Here is an 11,604-nt window from a genome sequence, read left to right as displayed (position 1 = left end):
TTTAAGTGCCATCGCAGTACGATAGTGCCATCGCACTACCAATAAACCTTGCACGATAAACCCCCATACAATAAACCTTGCACGATAGTGCCATCGCACTACCAAATATGCAACTTTTTCGGACCAATCTCCAGCCCTTAAGTCAATATCATGCAGTAGGGGTTCGGTATTACAAGGCGATGGTACATCTACTGAAAACCGAATGTCTCATCACCATGTCAGGAAGATGCTACTCACCAATGTGAAAACATATGAGAGGACTCATCGTCCGCCATATGTTTTAACCATTCGTACAAAATTGAGCAAAGTATGCATAATATTTTTTACGGCTCCCAAATAACCTGAAACACAAATATTATATTGGAGAACATTAAAGACAAATACAATAAAAATGTGTATAAAATAATCAATTAGGTTCAGTGTAATGTACCTGATCAGGTTGAAGCAGATCAAACATGTATCTATACTGGCTGACTACATGTGTGGCTATCCTAGTCACACAAAATTTATCTCTCCACCTAAAATTTTAAATTGATAATTTAGAATCTAAATTAACTAGATCATTGATATAAAAATTAAATTGAATAAAACAACACCGAGAATCGTAGGCTCGTCAAACTAATTGAGCGTCATTAACATGTTGTAGTTGTGGAGCCATTGTTGGCAATCGCTCCAATCCTATAGTTGGAAAAGTATGAGAGACCCAGCTATCTTTCGAACCTCAGGTCTTGTTGTTTTGCATAGTTGTCTATACAACCATGCCAAAACACCATGCATACCACTTATCCATATTATACTATAGACCATTTAGGTATCATGTTAAAGACATAATCAAACAGCGCAGCTGTATGTCCTCCACATACATGCTTAAGTTAACAACGGAAATACCAAGGACTTAGTTTATTGGAATTTGGGTAAAGCAAATAGAAACACATCCCAGATGTCCATAGATATAGTGGAAGAAAATATCTATAATATTATTAAATCATAAATGTTTTTCAGTACTGGTGTTACAAACTCTACAGATACCTGACGAGATTTAGGGGCAATCGACTTCTCGATAGATCTCTACCACTTTTCTAAAAGCGAGTGGGGTGTAGCGTAACACTAGTACAGAAAACCAATTGAGCTAGGGCCTAAGGCCCAATACGAAAAAATTCTATACTAAACTTGTTAACTATCACAATAATTTTGTATTAAACTATAAATATCAACTTTTTAAACATAACAATAAACTAAACTTTTTAAACTATACTAAACTTGTTAACTAAAAAACAATACTAAAATATAGAATATCATTAAAAAAACGACAAATAAATAAAATTACTTATTGATCTTAAATTAAAAAATAATATTAAAAAACAAAATGGAAAGCAGTGAGAAAAATGGGAGGAAAGGGATTTAGCAGAGGAAGAAGGTAGAGGATTTTCGAAATGGGCAAAGGCAAAGACAAAAATGTGATATGAGAATGGCTGTTTAAAAAGACATAGGTCGAGTGTCCCATAGGAGTTGAAATTAAAAGCGGTGGTTGGGGAGGAGGCACGGCAGCACGACAGACTTATTAAAGCTGCCCAGATTCAGTCAGCAGTGCAGGTTGGCAGCGATGGGACGACTCAGCTTGTTGAGGGTTGAACTTTTGACTTATGTAGGTCGAATGTTCAACATTCGACAAGTCTCCAACTAAAGCTTCATCCAGTTCATTGAGTTCTCAACCCTCGACATCCACCTTCGTCGAATTCTCAACCCTCGGCATCTAGCCTCGAACAGACCACATTTCTCTAATTAGTTTTAAAGCAACCATATTTTTCTAATAAGTTTTCAAATCTACAATATTGAAATAAAAGATCCGTGATATGATTCCTTTTTCTTTTCGTTAATTTCGAGATTCTGTATTTTTATCTCCGGTTAAAAAACACTTTTTGTCATTAAATTTTATAAAATTAATTATTTAGTCTATAAATTTTAGTTAATAATGATTTAAGTTCCTCTTTAAAAGTGATTTTAAAATAGTTAAAATCATCTTAAAATATATATTTAATCACTCGAGGTCAATTCAATGTTTAGTATTATACTTTTAAATACATTTTCGATACTATTAAATTGATTTTGAATGATTATATGATTTTGAAAATAAAAAAGTGATTTTAATCATCTAAGAATCAATCTCAAACATGCTATTAAAATTGCTTAAAATGACTAATTTTACTAGTGTTAAAAGTGATTAGGTAAAAAATTTGAATATGACCAAATTTATTAGACAACTTTGAGCTTTGTCCCAATTTAATCTGATTTTAGGGATAAAACTCATCAATTTTTTGAGTTAAAAATAGAAATTAAAGTTTCACCCCAATTTAATTTAATTTGGAGATGAAAACTTAAAATTTTGGTTTTAAGGAAGAAATTTGGAATATGCCAAATTTTCGGAAAAAAAAATTGAGCTTTGTCTCCATTTAATTTGATTTTGGGATAAACTCAGAAATCTCAAATTTAAAAATAAATGAATAAGTTTCATCTCCAATTTAATTTAATTCAGGGCTAAAATGTAATTAATAAAAAGGTTCGGTGTATGGCCAAAAGTTTTAGAAAATGAGGGACGAAAAAGAAAAATCTTCAAAGATAACATTTGGGTGGTAAAAAAAATATTTCTTAACCAATAAAATCTTGATTTAATAAACTTCCCTCATTTTTTTTTTCTTTCGCTCCCTCTTTTTTTTTTTTTTTTTTTTTTTTTACTTTAAGCTGCCAAGTTGCCATCCAGGAGCCGATCGATCTTGCTGTTGAGCTGAGCCATGCATGACAGCTTGAGGCGAGTCGAGCCGTGCCGCGATAGCCCCCAGTCCTTCACACAAGCCACCGCGCCGAGCCGAACTGCCTTCGGCCTTCTTCGCATCTTCGCTCAAATCGACCCAGCCACGCGTGCACCGAGCGCTGCTGTGAAGCTCCTATGCCACACAGCCGTCGTTCGTCGTTGCGTCACCCATCGTTGAATGCCAGTCGCCGTCCGTCCAACGCCAGTTTCACTTGAGGCCCATTCATCGTTTGCCGCTGTCGTCCGCTGTGTTTGTCGTTCATCCAATCATCAGCCACGATTTGTTGCCGCTCGCCTCCATCGGCTGTTTGCTCGCTGGGCTTCGCGCGCGCCTTGCCGGCTGGAAGATGGGGGGGGGGTGGGAAGGGGGCGCCGTAGTGTTCCGACGGCCCCATCGTTTTCCATTTTTTTCTTTTCTTTTCTTTTTCGTGTTTTCCCCTTTTTCTTACATTTTTTGTTTCTTTCATCTTTCATCTTTCATCTTCATTATTTTATTTTTATTCTTTTTACTAGCTTGCCCTATTGGTCCCTTTTTTGTTAAGGAGTTTAGCAACTGCACCAGCAGCGACCACTAGCACTTGTTATTTCCCTACTTCCTATCTTTAGCCCATATAAATGCTTGGGTCTATTTGTTATATTTACATCTTTATATATATACATTTATATTGCACATTATATTAGTAGGGGCATTGCAGATAGTGCATTTGTCAGCTCCGCCAGTACGATCTGATCCTGCCTAAGACACAGGTCCTATGTGGGCGCCTGTGTAGCCTGCAGGGGTATGGTCCATCAGCTCCGCCAACATACGATCTGATCTCCTGCTAGACCAACCTCTATGTGGGTGACTGTGTAGCCTGCAGGGGTGATCCACCAACAACAATCTGACTTCTGCTAGACACAACCCTTATGTGGGCGACTGTGCAGCCTGCAGGGGTGGTCGTTAGCTCTGCCAACAACGATTTGACTCCTGCTAGACATGGCTTCTATATGGGTGACTGTGTAGCCTGTAGGGGTGATCCGCCAACAACGATCTGACTCCTGCTAGACACAACCCCTATGTGGGCGACTGGATGGCTTGCAAAGTCGCATCATCATTCTAGAGATGAAGCAAAGTCGCACCTTGACTTGTGAAGATGAAACGAAGTCGCGCCTTGACTTGTGAAGATGAATCGAAGTCATGCCTTGACTTGTGAAGATGAAGCAAAGTCGTGCCTTGACTTGTGAAGATGAAGTGAAGCCGCACCTTGACTTGTGAAGATGAAGTGAAGCCGCGCATTGACTTGTGAAGATGAAGTGAATCCGCGCCTTGACTTGTGAAGATGAAGTGAAGCCGTGCCTTGACTTGTGAAGATGAAGCGAAGCCACACCAGACTATGGAGATGAAGCCGCGCTAGACTATGGAGATGAATCGAGCCACACCAGGCTATGGAGATGAAGCGAGCCATGCTAGACTTTAGAGACAAAGTGAGCCATGCCAGACTTTGGAGGCAAAGCGAGCCATGCCAGATGATAGCTGGTAGGAATGCAAGCTATTGTAGATCGTTACTTAGAATTATGAGGGCTAACAAGCAGAATATGCATTGATAATACTAAGAATTTATGTGAAAAATGAGCTTGCGTCGATCAGCACTAAAAATCCTTGCTAACCCTATACCATGCATTATACGATGTTAAAATGTCTATTTTTGTAGCTATCGCAGGAATCAATCGCATGTGCTGAAGCCAGACCATCGCAAAGTTGATTGCATGCGTTGATGCCAGACCATCGCAAAGTTGATCGCATGCGTTGATCTTCATGAAGACCAGTTTGTCGCATGAAATGCTACAACTACAGAACGATAGCCATGATAAGAGGACGATCGTAAAGTGGGTGGAATGCTTGATACTTCAATAAGAAACAAGCATGAACGCATACCTTGAGAGTATGAGCAAGATAAGATGATGTTGACATTGCCCATACCGTGACAAAGGTAGCAGTGAAGTAGAACGCAATCATGAACATTATCGGTTTTTAAGCTCTATAAATAGCACCTTGGACCTTCACTTCAAAGCATTCGAGCTTCTGCCTTAAGGCAGATCCTTGTGATCATAGATGAAAGCATGACCAAGATTTTCTTTAAGGATTCTTTACCTCCACAACCCATTACGAGTAATGACCGGAGTTTTCACCGGAGATAGGGCTCGAGAGAGACTACTCCACCACCCATCCATGGCACCACCGACAGTCTTGACGTACATCTGATAGAAGCAAGAGATTGCCTCCATCTAGCCCCCCATCTTTCTTCTTATCTCTGGATTGTATTACATTTTGTCTTAAGACATTAATACATTTTGTAATCAATGTATTTCTTCAGTTCTTTCAACACTATCTTCATCATCATCATCTTCTTTATCATCTTTTAATTCCATTGGAGAGAGTTAAGTGTAGATCGCAAGAGTTATCACATACTCAATCATGTGGCATAGAGATATGATGCATGTAGCAACTGTTGGGGTTGATGCCCTAAAGTCTCATGTCCTGTAATTTGTAAACAGTATATACGAACACCTGTGATTATTAATATATGATATTTACTTCACATCTTGTTGTTTTACTCGGTTATTTGTTTTATTTGCTTTACCACAAACCAATAAACATAAAATCCCTGGTTATCTGTATGTAACTCAAGCATGTATGTGGTGACATACAAGTGGATCATGTCTTGAGTGATAACCAAAATGGTTTGTAGTAAATGGATAAAGGAGGGAAACTTATCCTGATAACGCTACAAATGCGACCCGCTTTGTGGAATGGTCATAAGTCTTGTGACTTGTCACAGATGGTCTGATCCTGATCATTCGTGTTGGGGACATGCGAGCAGGGCGTCCTATACAAAGAGTTTGTATAAGACCCGACCACGAAGTGTTAATGTCTTCTTATATAACACCGTTCATGACAGAGACTTCACTTCATTAGAATGACCATAGGTAACATGACCTCAATCCTGAGTGAGTTGGGAACTCCTGCCATTGAGGGCGGTCCTTTGATTTGTATGGGTGCGAGTGGCCAGGTCGCCGATTCAAACCTACCATTTTGGGGATTCGTCTGATTTGGGAGCTGAGAACTTAGCTACACAAGATGGAATTCACTCCTTCCCCGAGGCAGGGGTAAGTAGATAGATGGCTCCCTTAAGGGCTGATTCCGGGGCTTGAACGATTTGGTGCCACACACCTTCTCTTGGCCCGAGAGGTGTTCAAATATAGTTGGACTATATATTATTGTTCATTAGAGGAATCAGTGGTACTTAAGGAGTAAGATGTAACTACAGGGGCAAAATGGTAAATTGGCCCAGCTGTACTTACGAGCATCTGTGAAGGGTCATCGTACTCATGATTGGTTATATCTGATGGACACAGAAATATATCTGTGATAAGAAGAGTTCAGCTATTGGTCTTTAGTGGAATAACTGATAGTTAACGGATGATGGATCTCGTGGCTAAAGAGTTTAGTCAGCTATTCACGTACCGTTGGAGCTTCGAGCCATCCATTAGGTCACTTGGGTAGCTTGGATAAATTTGAGAACCAGTGTTTGGGTTAATTTGAAATTTTCAAATTGACAAGAGGAAGTTCAATTATATATGATATAATGGGACTGGTTAATTATATATGATATAATTGGCTAAATATATGAGATACATTATTTTGGAGAAAATTAGATATAAATATGATTTATATCAAGTAGAGGAGAAAATACTATAGTAGATATATAATATCAAACTATAGGATATAAATATAATATGATTATATTTATTAATTAAATTAATCGATTAATTATTTGATAAGTAACAGATTTATCCTCATTCGGACGTGGGAAGTGGGTTGCGATGGTTATGGTAACTGGCAGATTAAAACAATGAAAATTGTTTTTCATTTTGATTATTAGTGCATTCGTATTATCGCGTGCCCAAAAGAATCCGTGAAAGCGATCGCGAGAACCTATACAATAGAAGCTCGTTCGTCTAAATGATCATCTGTTTCTCTAAACGATTGTATACGTTTTTCCTAAACGATCATTCAGTCTTTCATACATGATCATGTAACTTTACTATACGATAAGCATTTCCGCTATACGATAGAAGAGTTTCATCTCCCACTTGCTCATCGTCTACACGATGCTTTCTCCTTTATACTCTACCAAACTCACCAAAGCCCACTCTTTGGGTTTTTAACACCGAGGATACCCGGGTTTCTCTTGTGGGTCGGCCCCATTGTAGTGTTCGTGTACTTTCTGATCGTGCTATTGCAGTTGACATACTCGCCGGGTGCTGGTAGATCCGTTGGAGGTATCCGCTACTTAGGGTTCACACATTCGAAGAGTATCTTCATCTGGTATGAACCCTTTCCATGATTTTTATTGTATTCTGAGCATGTCGATAATTAGATTATATGTATAACTATTTGTGTTGAATGTATATCGTTTGTTTTTCGGTCACTGTGAAATCAGAGCAATCTAAACCCGCTCATGGAACTCTTGGTATGAGATCCTTCAACAACCCACCGAGAGGTGTACATTGTGCGAGTATAACGAGTCAATCCTATTTGCTTAGTGTGAGGCTATCGCAAGGTTTGTCTATGAGCTGGTAGCTATAACCTCTGTCCGAGAGGGTAAGTAGTGGAACTCACTATGCAAAGTAAGCAGTATTCCTAGAGATAGGAATAATCTTATGCTCAATGCAACCATGCGTTATAGAGATATAAGCATGAGGCTGACCACCGAGAGGTGTGCGATGTGTTAGTGTGGCGAGCTGGGATTACCCTTGCGATCACGCTTAATGCCACGGTGAATTTATCCCATCCACAATTCTATTTCTTCATGCATATTATTACGCGTTAACAGTTGCCGCATCTCTATCAATTCTCATAGTTAAACTTCAACTTCCATTGCTCAATCATTTAGTTAGGAGTAGGAGTAGCGCATAATCCTTTACTTTTATCTTTTTACTTTTATTCATTGCCTCAAATGCATTACTTCACAAACATTAAGTTACAAGTCCTTGTGTTCGACCTCGAATCACCCTGAGAAACTTGCGTTCTCATTATACTTGGCGAGAAAGCGAGAAAACTTGTGACAGGAATGCATGGTCATCACATATATGCTTAAACGCATATTGTATATTTTCTTGTCCAACGCATGACTATCGATGAATGGAGGTCAAAGCATAACATAAGTTGCATATTTATTTCCTCTCCTTTTCCAACGCACCACCAGACTTTGGAGATGAAGCGAACCATGCATACTGACCATAAACTTGAAGATGGAGCAGAGCCGTGCACACCGATCTTGAACTTGAAGATGAAGCGGAGCCATGCACACCGACCTTAAACTTGAAGATGGAAGTGGAGCCATGCACACCAATCTTAAACTTAAAGATGGAAGCAGAGCCATGCACACCGATCTTGAACTTCAAGATGGAGCGGAGCCATGCACATTGACCTTGAACTTGAAGATGGTAGTGGAGCCATGCACACCAATCTTAAACTTGAAGATGGAAGCAGAGCCATGCACACCGATCTTGAACTTGAAGATGGAAGTGGGCCCATGCACGACGATCTTGAACATGAAAATAGAGCAGCATCAATGGAGCCTCTAAACTTGAAGATGGAGAAGCATCGACGAGACCTTCGCGTTTGAGTTTGACAAAGCATCGGCAAATCCTCCGCATTTGAGTTTGATGAAGCATCGGCGAATCCTCTACACTTGAGCTTGAAGAATCAGTGAATCCTCTGCATTTGTGTTTGAAATATCGACAAATCTTCCATATTTGAGCTTGACGAAGCATCGACGAATCCTCCACACTTGAGCTTGAAGCATTGGTGAATCCTCCGTACTTGAGTTTGATGAAACATCAATGAATCTTCGCATTGAGCTCGACTTCGTGACTTTGAGCATGAAGATGGCATTGCAAAGCCTCCAGACTTGAGCATAAATATGAAGCATCGATGAAACCTCTGAACTTGAAGATGGAAGAGCATCTAAGTTTGATTTCGAAGAGGAAGCGAAGTGCATTCCAAGTGCGTGCCTTTTATTTACTATGCTAGCTCCTTACGAAGGATGAACTTCTTCAATCCGTTGTGTTGCCCCCACTAGGGATGAACATCTTCAATCTGGAGTGTCATTCTTTTACGGGGATAATCAACATCAATCTTGTAGTATCATACTTAGGTGGTTGTGGTACACTTTCTGATGAACTAAACTTAAATTTCTTTAAGTTACCCTCATACCCTTAAAGAAGGGGATCAAATCATGATGTAGTTCAAGTTTTTTTTTTTTTTTTTTTTTTTTTTTTTAACTGGACTGAACTTGATGTTTCTTTCAAGCTGCCTACGTACCCTTCATAATTATACGGATCAAGTCATAATGTAGTTAAAAAAGAATGTTTTTTTTTATGCACGACTGAACTTAAATTTCTTTGAGTTGCCTACGTACCCTTTATAATGACAGGGATCAAGTCGTAACGTAGTTTGTACAAAGATTTTTTTTGGGGCACAGTTCACATTTTAAGCTCATGCGAGCCAGGAGCATCATGCAGTTTAGGCTCTTACAATGAGGAGATTTTTCATTTAAACTTCAGAAGCTCTTATTTCATCATGGTTGATCATCCTCTTTATTTGTAGGATTCGTCAATATGATGAGTTTTGGCTTCACTATCAAGGAACCTTCTGTACTTATGTCAATAGAAAATTTTCTCTTCATGCGTGAAGGGAAACGACTGTGAATCTTTTCGTTATTGTTTTCTTTATGGAATGACGTTGCCTTCAGGATTTTCATCCTTCTTTTATGTTGATCGCTTGTTGTCCTGAGACGATCAAAAGTAGATGTTGAAGGTTGATCTCTCTTTGATGTGGATATACTTAGCCTTTTGAAGGTTGAAGTTCGAGTAATAGTCGTCAGACATTGGTCTTCTTCTCCTACCGTGGCCATACTTAATCTGTGAAAGACTGAGGATCGAGCACTTGAAGGCTTAATACGTTCGAAGATAGAAGTTCTTTGCTTCATTTCTTATGAGTCGTTGACTTCTTTGGTAGTTATATGATTTTTGTCGACTTCCACTATGTCGACAGTGTGACATGCAATAACTTCTGATACTTTCTCTGGAGGATTATTGAGAAAGCTTCTTGGGAGAAATTCTGCCAAAGTTGTCGATTGTCGGAATTGAAGGAAGTCCTTGTTTTCTTTCTTAGCAAGCTTAGGTTTTCGTGTTATCTTTTTGCCTTTCTTTTTATGAGTCTTGTTCCTTCTTCTATAGCTTCGATAGGAACGCAACTCTTTTTGGGTAGAGTTTGGCTGTCTTCTTTTTCGACGAGTCACAACTATCCACTCTTCGTTGTCATCTTCAACAAGCTCATCTTTCTTTTTGGAATTTGTTGTTTGAATCTCTTGTTAGAACCGAACAACTATAGGCTCGAAGGCTCCAAACTGGATCAGGCTTTGTCTTTGAGCATGGGACACAAACAATGTTGGAACACTTGAATTCGCCGTTACTGTAGTGTGATTTGTCTGAGCTACTTCATCCAAATCTAGCTCGATCTTCTTTCCACGAGCCAACTTCAGAATTCATTCCTTCAGAATAAAGCACTTTTCAACTGGGTGACTAACGACCCGATGATATTTGCAGTAGTTAGGATCATCTACTTTTCCTGTGTGTTTCGACCGCTTTCATTCCAACAGTTGAATAAGTTGCTTTTTTAGCAGTTGCTCAAACATATCTACCACATTAGAGTTAGGAAATGGATAAACCTTCTCTTGTCTATGGATAAACCTTCTCTTGTTTTTCATTAAGAGTTGGACGACAGTCCTCATTGTGCCTTCTTTGAAATTTTGTTTGTTTTCCTTTGGAGGAAAATTTTAGTGGGGTCACATGAATGACCATAGAAACTTTTGTGGCACTATCCACAATATTTTCAATGCCCTTGGATTCATTCTTGTATTTTCTCCCTTCAGGGACTAGGAAATCTTTAGTTCCCCTGTTGACGATGCTCAGCTCCATATCATGAGCGCGTGTTGCCAACTCCTCAAATGTACGAGGCTTTATCTCTTGCAGAATGTAAAGAAGTTCCCAGTGCATGCCTTGGATGTACATCTCCAGTGCAAATAATTCGGTGAGTCTATCTTTACAATCCAAACTCAGAGCTCTCCATCGGTTGATGCAATTGATAACCAGCTCTCCCTTCCGCTATTTTGTGTTCGTCAGCTTCATCATGTTAATGGTGCGCCTTGTTCTATAGAAGCGGTTGAGAAACTCCTTTTCTAACTGTTTTCAACTGTCAATCACTTTTGGCTCCAAATCAGTGTACCAGTAAAAAGCATTCCCTTTTAAGGTTTTGACAAATTTCTTGACTAACAGGTCTTTTTTAGTTACTGCATTTTGGCAAGTTTCAATGAAATGAGCAATATGTTGTTTTGGATTGCCCTTTCTGTCGAACTGCTAGAACTTTGGAAGTTGATACCCAGCTGGCATTCTCAAGTTGTCGATTCTCTTGGTGTACGACTTGGAGTACATAAAGGAAGATTGCGATGGTCCTCCATACTGAGCCCTTATGGAGTTTGTATTCATATCTTGCAATTGTTAAACTAACTGGGGGTCAACAAAAGTAGATTGTTGCAACTGATCTTCCTGTAAGACAGTTTTTCTTTTGTCATTGACTTTTGTGGTTGGAGATTGACTCGACTTAGCAATATCTCGAGCCTGTATTTGATCTCTTAAAACAATGATTTCATGATCTCGCTCCTCTACAACTTTCATTACGAGATTTA

The sequence above is a fragment of the Benincasa hispida genome, chromosome 11 (assembly GCF_009727055.1).
Source record: "Benincasa hispida cultivar B227 chromosome 11, ASM972705v1, whole genome shotgun sequence".
NCBI lineage: Eukaryota > Viridiplantae > Streptophyta > Magnoliopsida > Cucurbitales > Cucurbitaceae > Benincasa > Benincasa hispida.
Note: the sequence above shows the minus strand (reverse complement) of the source record.